This window comes from Pogona vitticeps, chromosome 2 (genome assembly GCF_051106095.1).
Source record: "Pogona vitticeps strain Pit_001003342236 chromosome 2, PviZW2.1, whole genome shotgun sequence".
Taxonomy (NCBI): Eukaryota; Metazoa; Chordata; class Lepidosauria; order Squamata; family Agamidae; genus Pogona; species Pogona vitticeps.
Window position 1 is genome coordinate 257,519,554 of NC_135784.1, and position 18,109 is coordinate 257,537,662.

General features: G+C 45.2%; 2 long non-coding RNA genes across 2 annotated transcripts; one reads left to right on the plus strand and one right to left on the minus strand.

The window, feature by feature from the left end:
• Positions 1–13,475, plus strand: LOC144587012 (uncharacterized). The gene is made up of 3 exons (XR_013542139.1): positions 1–147; positions 9,330–10,441; positions 12,431–13,475. It is a non-coding gene; the product is annotated as an uncharacterized LOC144587012 (long non-coding RNA).
• On the minus strand, positions 10,094–12,437 carry LOC144587015 (uncharacterized). The gene is made up of 2 exons (XR_013542142.1): positions 10,954–12,437; positions 10,094–10,906 (listed from the first exon to the last, which is right to left on the minus strand). It is a non-coding gene; the product is annotated as an uncharacterized LOC144587015 (long non-coding RNA).
• Positions 13,476–18,109: the final 4,634 nt, after the last annotated feature.

The following is an 18,109-nucleotide window of genomic DNA, read 5'->3' on the forward strand; positions in this document are numbered from 1 at the left end:
TGTTCGATGGGGCGGGAGACCCGCGTCGCGCAGCCAGTCCTCGTGGCCAAAGTCGGGAAGAATTGGCCAATCCGCTGCCGCTTGCCACCGACCGAGGTACTCAGGATAGGGGGACGAGCGGTGAACGCGGAGAGAAACGAAAGTAACGTAAGTAACGCTAAAGTTCCGCAATAGTCTGAGAAAGCAGTTTCCGGTTCGTGGGCGGAGGAAACGTGGTGACGTCGTTTCTGAAACGGGGGGGGAGGGGTCAGTGCCATTCTTACTGGGGGGGAGGGGGGTCTGTTCGATTCAGGACTTTATTCTACCTTCCACTAACTCGATATGTAATGTGTGGGTCTGAAGTCTAGCGCTATGGAAGGTTTCAAGTAAAGAAACTTTTAACAGTGCAACCCTAAATGTATACAAAGACGTAAGCCCTCCTCGGCTCACTGGGAAAACCTTTGAATAACTGTTCAAATTGTAACCCATGCCTGCAGCCTTAAGAACCTGTACCTGTAAGGCAAAAATGATTTATTTTATTTTTGATCAGATACAGATGAGGAAGATTCCTGCATAAAGTCATAAGCCAGTGGTTCTTAACTAGAGTTCATTCTTAACCATATTCACTCCCTGAGTAATCTCCAAAAGGGAGGAAATATTCAGAATTTTTAGGAATGCATTCACAGTGTTAGGTACTGTATCCTGTTCCTTCCCTCTTGTAGTGGCTTCTGAAGACCACGTGATGGGGTTGCGTACTCCTCAGCTGTCCTGGAGACAAATAAGATTTTAAATTTGTCTCTTAGACCCTTGAAAAGCAACACAAAGCAAAACAAAAAGTAAGAAGGGTCCATTCCTTTTTAAAAGTAAGAAATATTACTTGTAACAATACTGAATAGAGTATACACGTTGAGCATTGTAACAAGAGTAAGTGTGAGGGTTCGTGTGTGTGGGCTGTCCTTTCTTCAATAAACGGACGAGACTCTTGCGGAAAGTCAAACGGTAACGTATTTATTTCTACTTTAACATCATCAGAAACCATACCCATAAAAGGGTTTAGGGACGTTTGGAGTCCAAGGTTTGGTTTAGGAGGAGTCCACAAACTATGTACAAATGGGTTAGAGTTCTCTGGGTTCCAGGGTCCTGTTGTCATAGGCACAGTCCCTGTTCCAGGGTTCACCTCTTCTTCCAGGGATATCAGGGGTAGGGTCTCCTCATCTCCACTCCAGCCGTCCCAAGAGGAACCGTCTTCTACCGTGAAGCCCCAGGGGCCGGGTAACCCCCCAGCTTCCTCAACTCGGCGATGTGCCATTGACGCTTACGTTCTAACTCTCTGGCAACCGCCTCTCTCTCTTCCCGTAATTTCCTGCGCCACTCTTTCGCCTCCGTCTCACCCCAGTAAGACGGACGTGGTTTCAACCCCAGTTGACGGCGTCTCTCTGCCTCCTCATGGGGTACTCGGACTTGTTCCCACTTGTGGGTCCAGGGGTCCTCCATCCACACCCACTCCCAACCGCCTGGAATATCCTCCGGTCTTCCCCTTATATCCCCCATCCCAGCTTCTATCTCCTCCCCTCTCTTTCCCGCCTGAAACCGTCCCGTTTCGCGGGCAATTTTTAACCCCTTCATGTCCTCTTCTAGGTCCCGGGTATCTACCCCCTTGCTTAGGGTGAGGGTTCCGCCGCATTCTGCCCCCCAATCAGGGGTTTCCACTCCTTTCTCCTCCCGTCGCGGTGGGGATGGTGGGGGGGAAGTCTGGGTCTGGCTGCTATTCTTCGAGCGCAGCGGCACTCCAACCATGGCTTCCACCTTGGGAGCCTCACATACCCCCCCATCCGAGAGTGCCGCTCGCTCCTCCTCGCTCCGCGCCCACGGACCCTGCCGGGAAAAATAATCTACGTTAGAGTGTTCTTTACCCTTGCGGTACTGGACCTTGAAGGAGTAGGGTTGCAAAGCTAGATACCAACGGGTAAGCCTAGGGTTAGTCTCCTTCATACGGTTCAACCATTGGAGAGGGGCATGGTCTGTTACCAATGTGAATGGGGCTCCCTGGAGGTAATACTTCAAGGCGTGGGTGGCCCATCTTATAGCTAACGCCTCTTTTTCTATAACTGCATATCTTTCTTCCCGGGGTTTCAACTTTCGACTCAAGTAAAGAATAGGATACTCGTTACCCTCCCTCACCTGTGACAATACCGCCCCTAGACCCCTATCCGAGGCATCGGTGAATAGGACAAAGGGGTAGTTGAAATCGGAGAACCTGATGGGTAGTTCACATATTATCCCCTTCAAGGTTTCGAAGGCCCTTTCCTGGGCGGGGCCCCACTTTACCTTAACCGAAGCCCCTTTTCTAGTGAGGTCGGTGAGAGGGGCAGCTATGGATGCGAACTGGGGTATAAACTGTCTGTAATAGCCAATCAGGCCCAAGAACTGCTGCACCTCCTTTTTGGTACGAGGCTTATACCACTGTGAAATCTTTGTCACCTTCTCTTCCTGTGGTTGCACCTCACCCTGTCCTACTTTAAAGCCCAGGTACTCTACTTTATCTACACCAATTTTGCATTTTTTGGGGTTGACGGTTAGGCCGGCCTTTCTCAACTCCTTGAGAACTCTCCTTAAGTGGGTTAAGTGTTCTTCCCAACTGGCACTGAAAACAATGATGTCATCTATATATGCTGCAGCCCATTCCCTCTGTGACTCCAACAATCGATCCATAAGTCTCTGAAAGGTCGCGGCTGCCCCGTGTAGTCCGAATGGCATCTTAACGAATTGGAAGAGCCCTTTGGGGGTACAGAAGGCTGTTTTCTCCCTATCTTGAGCCCTCACCGGAATCTGCCAATATCCTTTAGTTAAATCGATCGAACTTAGGTATCGGGCGTTCCCTAATTTATCCAACAGGTCCCCCACCTTGGGCATGGGATACGCGTCAAACTTGGAAACCGCATTGACTTTTCTAAAATCTACACAGAACCTCAAGGACCCGTCCAGTTTGGGTACAATGACGGGGAAACTGCGCCACGGGCCTTTGGCGGGTTCTATCACACCAATGTTCAACATGTCTTCTACTTCCTTTTCTATTAGGGCCTTTACGTGATGGGGCCACGTCCTACCATTCTCCCTTACCACCACCCCGGGGTCGGTTTCAATGTTGTGTTCTACCAGATTCGTTTGACCCGGGACCTTGGAAAACACTTGGGGAAATTCAGCTTTCAAGGAGAGGGCTTGCCCCTTTTGGGTGGGGTTCAGGAGTTCGCCTACAGTAATGTCTTCTTCCTCCTGCATCTGGCCGACCTCCGGTCCCAATTCCTCATCCGTTTCCCCATCGAAGAAGCATTCACGGTCTACCCAGGCTTTTAGTAGGTTCACATGAAAAATCTGCCTTTTTCTCTTTCTATCTGGGGTTTCTACTTCGTAATCCACCTCGCTGAGCCGCCTTACCACTTCATAAGGCCCATGCCATTTTGCCAGAAATTTGGAAGTCTCGGTAGGCAACAACACTAATACTCTTTGCCCCTTCTCGAATTCCCTAGGCTTCACCTTCCTATCATAGCGCTCTTTCTGTTTCCCCTGAGTTTGGGCTACATTTTCTTGGGCCACCTCCCAGGCTAATTTCAAGTTATTTCTCATCTCTACTATTTGCTGCAGGGCATTCCGTGAAGCATCTTCTCCTTCCTCCCATTTTTCGCGGATTAGGTCCAGTACTCCCCTAGGTTTCCTCCCATACAACAATTCAAATGGCGAGAAACCCGTCGAGGACTGAGGGGCTTCTCGCACTGCAAACATTAGAGGGTTAACAAACGTATGCCATTTCTTGGGGTGTTCCATCGCCACTTTTCTCAACATTCCCTTCAGAGTCCGATTGAACCTTTCCACCAAGCCGTTGGCCTGGGGATGGTAAATGGAAGTCCGGAGAGGCTTGACCCCTAACAGTTCCCACATTTGCTTGAACGTTAAACTCATGAAATTGGTCCCCTGATCCGTTAGTACCTCCTTTGGAAACCCCACCCTCGAAAATACCCCCAGTAGCTCTTTGGCCAATACTTTCGCCGTGGTTGACCTCAAAGGTAGGGCCTCCGGGTATCGTGTAGCATAGTCGATTATCACCAACACGTATTGATGCCCCCCTTCAGATTTGGTCAAGGGCCCCACAATGTCCATGGCAATTCGATCAAAGGGCCTATCCACCAACGGCATAGGCACCAGGCCTGCCCCCGGGCCAGTTTTAGGTTGTGTTAGTTGGCATTTTGGGCAGGATTTGCAATATTCTTCGACGTGCTTCACCATGTCTGGCCAGAAAAACCTTTGGCGGATGCGGGCCAACGTTTTCTGTGTGGCCAAATGACCAGCCACTGGCAAATCGTGGGCCCAATGCATCACCCAGTTCCTCAAATGGTCGGGGACTACCAGGGTTGACTCCTCCCCCTGTTCCCCTCGGCGTATTTGATACAGCAGTCCTCGTCGTACCTCAAACCCTTCCCCATTCACCGGGGTCTCTCCCTCGGGGTTGGCTTTTTGGAAACAGGGCTTCAGGGAAGGATCGTCTTGTTGCAGGCCCCTTACTTGATCTCTGGACAACTGCATTATTTCTCCTTCCCCTTCTCCCTCGCCTCTTTCACCAACCAGTTCGTCTTCGGCTCGTCGCGCCAAATCCTCTAGGCCTGGCCAGTCCCTGCCCAACAGCATCTCGCGGGTTAAGCCGGGAACAACTCCCACCTCCAGGGTTGCCTCCTGGGTTCCGATAGTCACGTTTGCCCTGGCCGTATCATATTCCTTGGCGTCCCCGTGGATGCACCTTACTACCACCGTCTCCCCTAGTCTCGGTCCCTCTAGTTCTCGTACCAGCGATCGGGTGCACCCAGTGTCTATTAAGGCCCTTTTCCTCTGGCCGTTAACCTCGGCAGTTACCACCCACCCGGGATGGAACTTCTCACCCACCTTAGCGGCGTTCGCATAAATGTTGGCCCACGCATACTCTTCCGCCGGGCAGAACTTCCGGATGTGGCCGAACTGGCCGCAGCCGAAGCAGGCGGTCATCTTTTCCTTCCCCTGGTTCCAGGTGGGTGCTAACTTGTTCTTTGCCGGGTCTGTTGTGATCGTCGGGCGAGGAATTCGTGACCCCGTTGCATTCACGTACTCGATACGGTCGGGGCCCTGTTTTTTAGGAGTCGCCATCGGGGTTCCTCGTGGAGCTCCTGTGATTACCGCCTCCGCCATCTTGTCCTTGCTCTGGGGTTTCTCTCCCCCTGCTGCAGGGCGATTTAACCATGGATCCTCTGCTCCTAGATAGTCTTCCAGTAACGTAACAGCGCCCTCTACCGACGTAGGTTTGTGTTTCACTACCCAGTTCCTGGGTCCGGAGCTCAGCGTTGATACTAATTGTTCCAGTATCATTAACTCTAGCACCTGTTCCGCTGTTTTTCCCTTCGGTTGTACCCATCTCGTGGCGTTCACTCTCATCTTTTGCGCCACTGTTCGTGGGTGTGTGCCCGGCTTCAGTCGTAGTTCCCTAAATCGTCTGCGATAGGCTTCCTCATTCAGATTCAGCGTGTTGAGGATCGCCGTCTTGACTTTTTCATAATCCCCTGCGTCTTCTGGGTCTAACGTGTCCACTATTTCTTGGGGTAAGCCCGTCAGGTAAGGTGTCACGATCAGAGCCCACTGGTCCTTTGGCCATTGCGCCGACACCGCCACCCGTTCAAATATGTTCAGGAACGCCGCCGGGTCGTCTTGGGGACCCATCTTTTGGAGTTTGATCGGAGGCCGGTGTGCGATTGCCCCTCTTCCTTCCGCTGCTGGTGTCTTGGCGGATAACCCTATTTGTGTTCTGCTTAGTTGGTCTATGATGAGTTTCTGCTGATCCGCCAGTTGTTTCATCAGTGCCTCTTGACCTTCTGTTATTTGTCGTATCCATCCCTCCGTTTCTTGAGGGGCTGACAGCCCCCCGCGTTGGGCGCCAATATGTGAGGGTTCGTGTGTGTGGGCTGTCCTTTCTTCAATAAACGGACGAGACTCTTGCGGAAAGTCAAACGGTAACGTATTTATTTCTACTTTAACATCATCAGAAACCATACCCATAAAAGGGTTTAGGGACGTTTGGAGTCCAAGGTTTGGTTTAGGAGGAGTCCACAAACTATGTACAAATGGGTTAGAGTTCTCTGGGTTCCAGGGTCCTGTTGTCGTAGGCACAGTCCCTGTTCCAGGGTTCACCTCTTCTTCCAGGGATATCAGGGGTAGGGTCTCCTCATCTCCACTCCAGCCGTCCCAAGAGGAACCGTCTTCTACCGTGAAGCCCCAGGGGCCGGGTAACCCCCCAGCTTCCTCAACTCGGCGATGTGCCATTGACGCTTACGTTCTAACTCTCTGGCAACCGCCTCTCTCTCTTCCCGTAATTTCCTGCGCCACTCTTTCGCCTCCGTCTCACCCCAGTAAGACGGACGTGGTTTCAACCCCAGTTGACGGCGTCTCTCTGCCTCCTCATGGGGTACTCGGACTTGTTCCCACTTGTGGGTCCAGGGGTCCTCCATCCACACCCACTCCCAACCGCCTGGAATATCCTCCGGTCTTCCCCTTATATCCCCCATCCCAGCTTCTATCTCCTCCCCTCTCTTTCCCGCCTGAAACCGTCCCGTTTCGCGGGCAATTTTTAACCCCTTCATGTCCTCTTCTAGGTCCCGGGTATCTACCCCCTTGCTTAGGGTGAGGGTTCCGCCGCATTCTGCCCCCCAATCAGGGGTTTCCACTCCTTTCTCCTCCCGTCGCGGTGGGGATGGTGGGGGGGAAGTCTGGGTCTGGCTGCTATTCTTCGAGCGCAGCGGCACTCCAACCATGGCTTCCACCTTGGGAGCCTCACAGTAAGGTGTAGAGAGAGATTCTTTTAAAAGAGCCACTGACACTTAGATAAACCTAATAGGGAAAAGTTCAGCCTGGTGGTCATCATAGTTATTTATTTATTCAGTTTATACCCCGCCTATCTAAATTGAAGTCTACTCTGGGCAGCTAACAATTGTACATAATAGTAAAACCAATATAATAAAATAAAGACTACAGTAATAATATAATTCAAGACGGTAAAAGAAATTAGGTGATGACAGGAGGGAAAGCCTGCCTAAAGAGACAGGTCTTAAGTGTGCTCTTAAAAACACCCAGTGAGAGAGCCAGACAGATCTCTGCCGGCAAGGGGCCACTGCCAAGAAGGCCTGGTTTCTTATTCTTTCTCTCCAGGACTCCCTCAGCGTTAGGCCTCTCAGCCACCCATCTTGGCTAGAATGAGTGATTCGGGCAGATCTATGTCATACACAAATTCTTACTAAATATATATGTGTATCATAGCTACCTTCCATGGGTATCTCTATGAAAAAAAATGGATATACGAGTAGATGTATTCAGTAAATATCAATATATTTTGATGCTACCACAAAGTATTGACTGTCTAGAATGCTGTTATATGTCCTAAATTTTTATTTGGGGTGCATTCAGTGGTTCATGTTATATACTTCTTGGGAATTTAGGGGTTAAAAATCGCTGGCATACTAACATGAACATAATACCTACTAAAGATACAGTAAAAGGTAAAGGTTCCCCTTGACATTTAGTCCAGTCGTGTCCGACTCTAGGGGGCAGTGCTCATTCCCGTTTCCAAGCCATAGAGCCAGCGTTTGTCTGTAGACAGTTTCCGTGGCCACGTGGCCAGCGCAACTAGACACGGAATGCCGTTACCTTCCCACCATGATGGTACCTATTTATCCTCTTGCATTTTTACATGCTTTCGAACTGCTAGGTTGGCAGGAGCTGGGACAAGCGGCGGGAGCTCACTCCGTCATGTGGATTCAATCTTACGACTGCTTGTCTTCCGACCTTGCAACACAGACGCTTCTCCGGTTTAACCCGCAACACCAGCATGGCCCTATATACACAGTACAGTAGGTTTAGGCTAACGTTAATTTGATGATATATACAAATGAGTTAAAAGCTTGAAGCTGCAAGTGAAATAATAATAATAATAATAATAATAATAATAATAATAATAATAATAATAATAATAATAATAATAATAATAATAATAATAATAATAATAATAATAATAATAATAATAATAATAATGCTTACTGTTAAAATAAGCAATTGTACATCTGCTTCAATATTTTCAGATTAGTGGCTGAATACATCTTGTGCTGTAAAATATTTTTATCTTCTCTGTCATCCAGTCTCAAGAAGTGGATACATCCATGAAAGTTCTAACTGAAATATAACTGTTAGTCTTTAAGGTCACACAATTTTTTTTATTTGAATATGTTTGCACAGACTAACACAGCTACTTCTTTGAAAATTACATCTGTCAACCTAAATTTGCTTTGTTCCAGAACAGTGAAATAACTTGCCACGTCACAATCAAGAATTTAAACGTTCTGATGGAAAGCTATGTTTGTTTGTGCAAGCATATTAAACAAAAGGCAAAACAGAAGAAACATTTGACCACCTGAGGATACAGATAAAGGACAACATGACAGTTGCTCATCGTAACTGACATTATCCACAGACTAATAGACTCTTTCTTTACTTACAAACCATTGTCACTTTGTTATCTGTAACCCCACCTGGTCACAGCCATATATAAATATGACAGTCATATAATATCACTCGTATGGCTGAGCAAATGGATTTGATCCATGAAAGCTCACATTAAAATATAGCAGTTAGTCTTAAAGGTGCCGCAATGTTTTCATCTCTTGAGTTTTTTGTTTTTGTTTGTTTTGTTGTTGTTGTTTTTGGGTCTCATATAATGAACTGCTAGATAGCTCATTGGCATCTGGCTGCAGCATTTGATTCCCCACTGTGCCTCCTTGACAGGGATTCAGTGATCCATAGGGTCCCTTCCAGCTTTGCAGTTCTAAGATTATTATTAATTGTCTATACAGACAAGACAATTCCCAAGAAATAAAAAATATTTCTGCGGCAACGTCAGCCACCAGAGGGCACTGTGCTCCTTCTTAATATCCAAGCAAGATTGTCTTCCTTCCATCACAAAACTGCTAAATTCCATGAAGGATTCTAAGCATATAAAACAAGGGAATGTTTTGCAACTTCTGTCCCTTACACTGCAGTTAGAAAAAAGATCCAGCTATCAAAACATTTCTTTCTATATGACTAATAAAGATGGAGAAGATTTGCTTGTGCACTTCAAAGCCTCTCTTTTTTTATCCCTTTTATGCAAATCCCAGTTCATCTTTTCTCAGTTTTCACTATATAAGTAAAAGTTCCGGGAGGGACACAACAAAATAAAACCAGGATGAACTACAAGGAAAAAGTTTAAATTGAACCAATCAGGAATCTTCAGTTGTATTTTTCTTTCACAGGGGTGTGAAAGACAGGAGGACTCCAGTGCACCGTCTCCCCCAGAAAGAAAAGACATTGAAGGGGAAAAAGAAGAGAGGGATGTGCCAAAGGGGAAGAGTAACCAGGAAAGGGTTAAGATAGAAGTATGCTTGTCTGAAGAGGGTAAAGGGAAAGGGGAGGAGCAGTGGTTAGACATTTGAGAGGCGGATATAAAAGAGGGATCTGGTGCTCCGGACTTTCAAGTGGAGACTGGAAAGAGAGGAAAAGAGGAGAAGAAGCTGAAAGAGGTGAATGACTTGCTAAAGGACTTTCCCAACTTAAAGGTTGGAGGACTGTTACCTGACCCTGTGTCCGCCAAAGAGGGGATTGCGGTGAAGGAAACCACAGAATGGACAGTGGTGGTGTTTCTGAGGGGACACGGTTACTGAAAGAAGGTGGTGCGGCCAGATCCCACCTACAACAAACCACCAGCCAAGGGGGATTGGGCCCATCATCCGTGCTGCGGCACTATATGTGCAGTGAGGAGCACACCGCTGAGGAAATCTACGGACAAAAAGAGGTTTGGACCGGCACCCCAATTCTGAGAAGAGGTTACGTTTAAGATCAGTTTAACAGAGTCGAGAGACAGTTGAATGATTGGGACTTGTTTGTGCCCACTGAAGTTGTTATATTTATTTTATTTATTTATTTATTTTATTTATATCCCGCCTATCTAGTCACTTAAGACCACTCTAGGCGGCTCACAACAAGCGTGATACAATATAATTAAAACAATTTTTTAAAAGGGGACAAACTTTGGACAAGATGGAACAGACACTAGGAGAGAGGAAAAAAAGAGGGAAAAATAGGAATTGGTTGAGGGGAAGGCCTGCCGAAACATCAGTGTTTTTAATTGTTTTTTAAAAATACCCAGCGAGGGAACCGCGCGAATGTCAGGGGGAAGGTTATTCCAGAGGCGAGGAGCCACCGCCGATACTCCAATGTTGGAATTGAATGAAATATGTTCCAGACAAACAGACTGCCTGTTTCCGCTGCTTAAGACTCATAATGAACCTTATGACAAGGGGAATCCTGTTCCTCGTCTATTCAGTTCAGTGCAACTTACTACTCCCAAGAAGCTTGGCCACCTGAGGTGAGACATGCCCTAAAAACTTTATGGGGCCTGGGACAAGTGTCATGTTGAGGGCCCTGTAGTTCCCCTACAAGGAATCATACATGTATGTACCCTGTTTCCCTGAAAATAAGACAGGGTCTTAAATAAATTTTTGCTCCAAAAATGCATTAGGGCTTATTTTCAGGAGATGTTTTATTTTTTTCATATACAACTGTGACGGACAGTCCAAATGTCATGCCTGTTCATCACGGTAGAACCCTGATGTGGGAGCCAGTGATAGGACAGGGGGAGAGGTTTAGTGAATTGAGCTGAGAGTGTTAGGAGAGGGAATTGAGAAGGTTAAACAATATTGAACAAGCAGGAATGAAATTATAAGCACTATAAGAGAGATATTGATTGAAAGTATATAGCAGTTTGGAATAAAAATGATTGCCTACATGATCCAATCCGTGTTAATACCTGATAAGTTCACATGTGATTTACCTTTATGTCAAGTAAATCATAAAGGTAAATCACCACATGTGATTTACCTTTATGATTTACTTGACAATAAAAGAATGTTTGTTAACCAAACCTCTGATTCCTAAGTTCAATAACCCTTAGTATTGGCAGCACACGTGTATTACATAATTGGTATTAGGAGACTACCTGGTGGCAGCTAAAAGAGAATAAGGGTGTGATCCTTTGTGAGGGCCAAAATAAACAGGGGCAACAAGGTCAATCGCCACACCTACCTTGTAGGATTTTGAGCATAACCTTGCTAGTGTGTTAAATGAGTGCAATTGTACAGTTGTTGGAGCATTCTTTGGCACTGCCCTTCTGGGATGTAGACTGGGATGTAGACTGATCTTTTCCAATCCTCTGGCCAATGATGAGTTTTCCAAACTTGCTGGCATATTGAGTGTAATACCTTAACAGCATCATCTTTTAAGATTTTAAATAGTTCAACTGGCCTTGTTGTTAGCCATGCTTTCTAAGGCCCACTTGACTTCACTTTCCAGGATGCCTGGCTCAAGGTCAGCAACCACACTATCTGGGTTGTCCGGGACATCCAGGTCTATCTGGTAAAATTCATCTGTATATTCTTGCCATCTCTTCTTGATGTCTTCTGCTCCTGTAAGGTTCCTACCATTTTTGTCCTTTATCATGTCCATCTCTGCACAAAATGTTCCTTTTATATCTCCAATTTTCTTGAACAGATCTCTGGTTTTTCCCTTTCTATTATTTTCCTTTATATATTTGCACAAACTAAACAAATACTGTAATTAAAAACCCAATCTGAAAAGAAGTAGAAACCCACTTTTTAAATTTTACCCTCCATTTGTATCTTTAATTTTTCTCATCTCACTTTCAATGTAACAGTTTTCAAAGGTAGCTTTAGTTACAATAGGAGTAGCCTGGATGCCTAGATCTCCATGGATACCATGAGTGCAATTGCTCAATGAAAACTAGTGTGCCAGCTACATCTGTTTCTTGAGAGATCTGATCTGACCACTGTGACACATGCCCTAGTTACTTCCTGGCTGTCAGGGGCTGATTACAGGCATCACATAACCTGCCTGTTACAGCAGCTCCACCGGCTGCCAGTCAGTTTCTGGGCACAATTCAAAGTGCCGATTTTAACCTATAAAGCTCTAAATGGCCTGAATGCAAGCTATCTCAGACCATACTGTATCTCCCATTATGAGCTAGCTTGGGTGTTAAGATCATCAGGCTTTATCTCAGTCCCACTACCTTTACAGGACCTTCCCCCATCTGATGGGGACACAGGAGACAACTTTCTCTGTTGCTGCTCCCAGGCTTTGGAACTCCCTCCCACAGGAGGCCAGAGAGGTCCCATCTTTGCTGGCCTTCCACAAACAAGCAAATACCTCTCTCTTCAGGCAAGCCTTCCCTCAACTAGCTACCTTTCTGTGATTTTTTTAGATGGATTGTTATACATTACTGCTTTGACTGGATTTTTAGCATTACTTGTGTATTACTGTTCTTTTGTTTTCCATTTCTCAGAGTGTGTGAGGTGAAGACAGATGAAGTCCTGAAGGCAGAGAGTGAGCCGTCCCCTCACATGTCTGAGGCAGGAGGAAAAGAGGAGGCAGCATCGGTTGTAGCCTGTGGGGTAGAAAGTCTGGAGATGAAAAAAAAGAGTGACTGAGGAGAAGAAAGGGGCAGAGCAAAAAGAAGGAGGGTGGATGTTTTCCTGGCAGAGGAATTGGATTCTGGCAGGGGAGAGAGCAAGAAAGGAGGAGGTCTGGGAGGAAGAGAAAAGGGAAAGAGGACCTCGGGTCTTCAAGGTACCGGAGAGAGGAGAATTAAGAGAAGGAAGAAGCATGGGTGGACAAAGAGAAGATGCCTCTGGAATAGGAGTACAGTTAGAAGGACTAGATCCATTAGAATGGACTGTTTTAGTATTTCCCCGCAGGCAAGGTCCCTGGAAGAAGGTAATTCACCCAGACCCGAAACTGGCCGGTTACAAACCTCAGGAAGGAGATTGGGCACGTCATCCCTGTTGTGGGACCATCTGTGTGGTGAGGAGCGCTTCCCTGAGGAAACCAACGGATCAGGAACTCTTTGGACCGGCACCATGTTAAAGGAAGAAAGTCCAAGTGTTGGACAAACTTTGGCATGGACTGAGTTTCCATTAGAGGTTGGCCCTGTTGGCCCCACAGAAGTGGTAGTTGATTCTCCATTGTTAGTGGTTAATAAAGATTCAAATAAAAGAAATGAGACTCATATGGTTTTTCCTGCCGAAAGAGAGGAACTGCTGGATCTTTCCAGTGAACCCGATCACAGAGTGGCACTGTTTTTTTTTAATTGTATACTTATTGTTCTTAGCTTGAACATTGCCTTTTAATGATGTAAGATGCTTCTTTATTCTTTGTTCTTAGCTCTAAAATACTGTCTTTTAATGATGTTAACCACCGTTTTATACTGATTGTTTTCAACTTTAAATATTGCCTTTCACTGTTGTAAGCTGCCTTGGGTCCTTTTCAGGGAGAAAGGTGGGGTAAAAATATTTTAATTTAAAATACTGTAAATAAATGAATTTAAGGTATCACAGTGTTTTATTATTTTTTATCCAGATGTTTGCAAATGAGCACAGCTACTACTTTGAAACATATTAAATAGAATGTGTGTGATCCAGCCAGCCTGCCTCTCCCCTCTACCTCATGCTAATCTGCTTTCCAGAGATATGATGGAGGACCCTGTATCCCATCACCAGAGCTAAAGTTTCAAATGTTGGTCCATCCTCTCTCTCTAGATGGAATAGCAGGTAGGTGCCATCTTTTCCTTTGCTTCAGACAACAACATTCCTTCAGCCACTGTGATTATGAGGGTATAGTTTCCCAATGCATGTTAGCCTGATACAGTTTCCATAGAACTTCTTAGTTCTGTGAAAGAAGATAGTAAGTTGTAGAAGAGATAGCCATATTAGTCTGTGCAAGCATAGGAGGTAAAAGCAAACTAGAAGTAAAAAGTAAAAGCAAAAGGGAGGTCACCTTAAAGACTTTTATATTTTTTAATGTGAGGTTTTATAGACAAGTCCACTTCATCACACACAAGAGAAACAGATTTAACATGACAAATAATTGTACATGGAATCAAAATATAGGAATCAAAATACAGTGATCATGGTTGGTTGGTAAGAAAGCCATTGTGGTGATAGCGTCTTTGATACGCAGGTCTTTCATTGAAGCTTGTGCTGTAAAGCAGAGATCCCCAACTGTTTTGGAACCGTGGACCAGTTGGGGGGCAGGGGCACCCCTGCACTTGTGGGTGGCCGTGTTGTGCTCATGGGGGCACATGTCATGCTCGAGGGGGCTGTTGCGCTTGCATGGGGGGCGTTGCACTCACAGAGGGATGTTGCACTCATGGGGTGATGTTGCGCTCGTGGGTAGTGTCAACACGAGCACAACACGCCCCCCTGAACACAACACCCCTGAGCCTGACATGCCCCCCCAAGCGCCACACACCCCCCCACAAGCACAAAGCACCCACCATGTGGGCAGGCAGGGGTGGAAATCCATCTCTGTGGGCCAGTCCTGGGAAGCTTATGGACCGGCAGCGGATCGCAGACTGGGGGCTGGGGACCCCTGCTGTAAAGAATGTGAAAACCTCTGTCATAAAGTAACAGTGGTGCACTAACATGAATGCTAATTAGATTGGCTATTTACAATTGTTGATGAGCTCTCTCTCTCTCTCTCTCTCTCTCTCACACACACACACACACACACACACACACACACACACACACACACACACACAAGCTTTCCTTTCTGATCAAATGCAATAGTCTATGAATTACCCCAAGCAAGAAATGAAGTTTAATGGTTGAAGACACTAAGAATGTAGCAAAACCATTTCCTAAAGGCATTCTCCCGGACAAAACCATTACCCAGGCAAGACAAGGGTGAGGCTTGAACTCTCTGGACCTAAAAACGGATGAATGTGCAGTAGTCTTATGTATGGGTTCTCCAGCCAACCCTCCTTCTAGTGTGTACTGTGCAAACATCAGAAAGAATGAAGATCTGAAGCCTATTTTCTCACAGACATTGGAACCATCAGGTAGGGTGTGCCAGTGGCCAGTGTAGCAAAACTGCACCATTCATGCATTGGGAAAATGCAAGAGGAAGCCATTTGAGTGGTTAGGGCTTACAAAGCATTCCCAATACACTGAATGAAACTCTGGTCTTATAACCACTTAAACCTTTGACTGTATATTTCGTTCTTCAATTTGGATAGAATTTGCATCTGCAAGCAGTTAATCCTTTATCTCACTGAGAACTATGACACCTGACAGAAGCTTTCCAGAACTTTTTGAACTGTAACTCCCAGAATTCCTCACTGTTCATAGTGCAGGCTAGGACTGTTGGGATTTGTAGGCCAACAAGAAATATTCTGGAGGGCCCCAAGTGTTGGTATATGAAACAACTTTGCATGGAGTGAACTGGAATACAGCAACATTGTCTGAAATCCCGTTGCGCAGATATGAAAAAGAATTTTTTTTAGAGATGAATAGGGGCAACTTCAGAAATCTCCGTAGGCATTATTTGTTGCATGCCAAGCTGTATAATTCAGTGTACAACAGATAATGGCTATAGAGATTTTGTAACTTGTAGCAATTTTCCTCTAAAAATTATATAACTGTGCAACAGATTTTAGCCATCATGACACAAGTCTGCTTATTCAGTAAAAATGAGCCTAAGCATTACTCTCAAGTAACTATACACCTGAGAATGCAACCTCAGATCAGCTAGAGATTGTTTAGCAATGCATGAAGTGAAATGTACACATACATTTTAGCTGGATTCAATATTTGTACTGTAAACATTTTTGCTGGATTTAATATTTGTACTGTAAACATTCAGACTGCACATAATAACCAAACTATTTTGCTTGCAGTAACTTGGCTTTGAAAGGAAGATCGCTATACTTTCTGTTAATTGTCAGTTGACAAACATTTTATTACACTGAGGGAACTTTATTGATCAAAAACAATATCCTGAGTGCATTCTGACTGACATTTCTGATTCTTCGGGGTGTGTTATTCTCCTTAAGATTGCTTATGTCCACGATACAGTAAATAGGTCAAAAAGTAGAACAGAATGGTGGTTTTGTGATTCTCTTTATACATTAATAGACATTGAGATCTACTACACAAACATTTAATTGCATGAATGCCAGCTGCAACTAGAACAGATGGAGCACAAAATTGGAATACCTTGAAGAATGTTTCAGCATGCACATGGATAAAGAAACAGTGGGAAATGGCAACCTTAAAGAAACTAATCTAGAACAGAAAAAATGGCAATAGGACCTTTGCACACTGTTGCCTTTGATAAGATGTGGTACCCTTTTATAGACTACATGACTTCCTTAGAACAGATACATGGATGAAAATACAATATCAAAAATTCTGGATATATATTTTATAACACACCATTACAAAAGACTTGTTGGAGAAGAAAACATGTAACAGAATCCAGTTTGTTAATATTTGTTGATAATTGTTTCTATGTGGCTTTTCTTACTTCCTTTGATTCTTTTTCTGCATTTTTCCTTTCCTTTCCTTTTTCTCTTTGTATCTAATGTTCTAAATGTATCTAAAGTTGGATGGGGGGTTGGAAATCAAGGACAAACGTAATCCCAAACAGATCTCCCAAAACTGATATCTTTTGATGATTAAAAGAGCTGTTCTTTTTCCTTGAAACAGAGATGGGGTATGAGTATGGTTACATTTATATCTCATCTTCCCTGCAATATGCTTGTATGTGGCTCTTCTCTCTACAGTACTTTATCCTCACAACAACCTTGAACAGTAGGTTAGGCTTAGAGTCTGAGGAGCAGAAGAGCCAGCCAGTGAGCCTCATAGCCGAGTCTCCCAAGTCCTTGCCCACATTCGAACTACTACACTATGATTGCTCTTGGCCTGCAAACTCTACAGTCTCTATCTACTTAATTTTTGCATGCCTATTTTTCACCATTTCCAGTTGTTTAAATAAATAGTGAGTCCTTCTTTCTCAGCCAGCCAACTCAGTTTTATTAAATGAGTTCTGATTTTCTTTCTTTTCTTTTTAAAGATCCGCAACGGTCACTGGGATGGCTTTAGAGTCTGTATTCACTGTAAACAGGCAGGGCAAGAAAAGTGCAGGGAAGGGGAGAGTTTATCCCCATTTCTAGGAACTGAGGATTAGCACTGAACTTAGTGCCAAACCAGAAGCCAGACTGATTTCTCCGCTGGAAATACAGGGACATACATAAGCATCCTTCAGTCTCGAGAGACTATGGTATCATGCTTTGCATGGAAGATTTGGAACAGCGTCTAGTGTGGCTGAGAAGGCCAATTTGAGAGTGACAATCCCTTCCACACTGAGGACAAATACAATAAGTACCCTGTCTAGCTCCCTGATTTTGCTGTTTTTGTGACTGCCTCTTTGCCTTGGCCTGCTGGGCAAGGGTCTCTTCAAATTGGGAGAGGCCGTGATGCACTGCCTGCCTCCAGGCTGAACACTCAGATGTCAGGGTTTCCCATCTGCTGAGATCCATTTCCAAGGCCTTCAGATCCTGCTTGCAGATATCCTTGTATTGCAGCTGTGGTCTCCCTCTGGGGCAATTTCCCTGCACTAATTCTCCATACAGGAGATCATTTGGAATCCGACCATCAGCCAGAATCACAGTGCGGATTTCAAGCTAATAGATCCATACAGGGACAGCAGACCTGGTATTAAGTGCGGCCAGCACACACCAAATTCTACAAAGAAAACATCCCAGCAGATCATGTGAGAATGACAATAGAATTAAGAGCAGTCCCTTTGCTTTTTCTAGACATCACTATTAAGGTGGATGCAGAGCATCCTTACAGTAATAATAGTTATGATTAAGTGCCATCAAATGCATTTGGACTTATGGCAACCCTTTCCATATAGAGTAATCAGAAGTGGTTTGCCCGTCTCTTCTGGAGATGCCCTAGATGGGCCCATTAAAACCAGTTGTGCTTAGAATATTTAATTTAAAGCAGGATTGGGCAAAATGTAGCAGTGCAGAAAACAGACTACAATTCCCAACAGCCCTAGCCATACAGCCAATGATGAGGAATGCTGGGAGCCTTTGTCCAACAGCAATATCTCCTGGGCCACACATTATCCACACTGTTTTAAAACATGTATTTTTTAACTGCTAACCAAACCG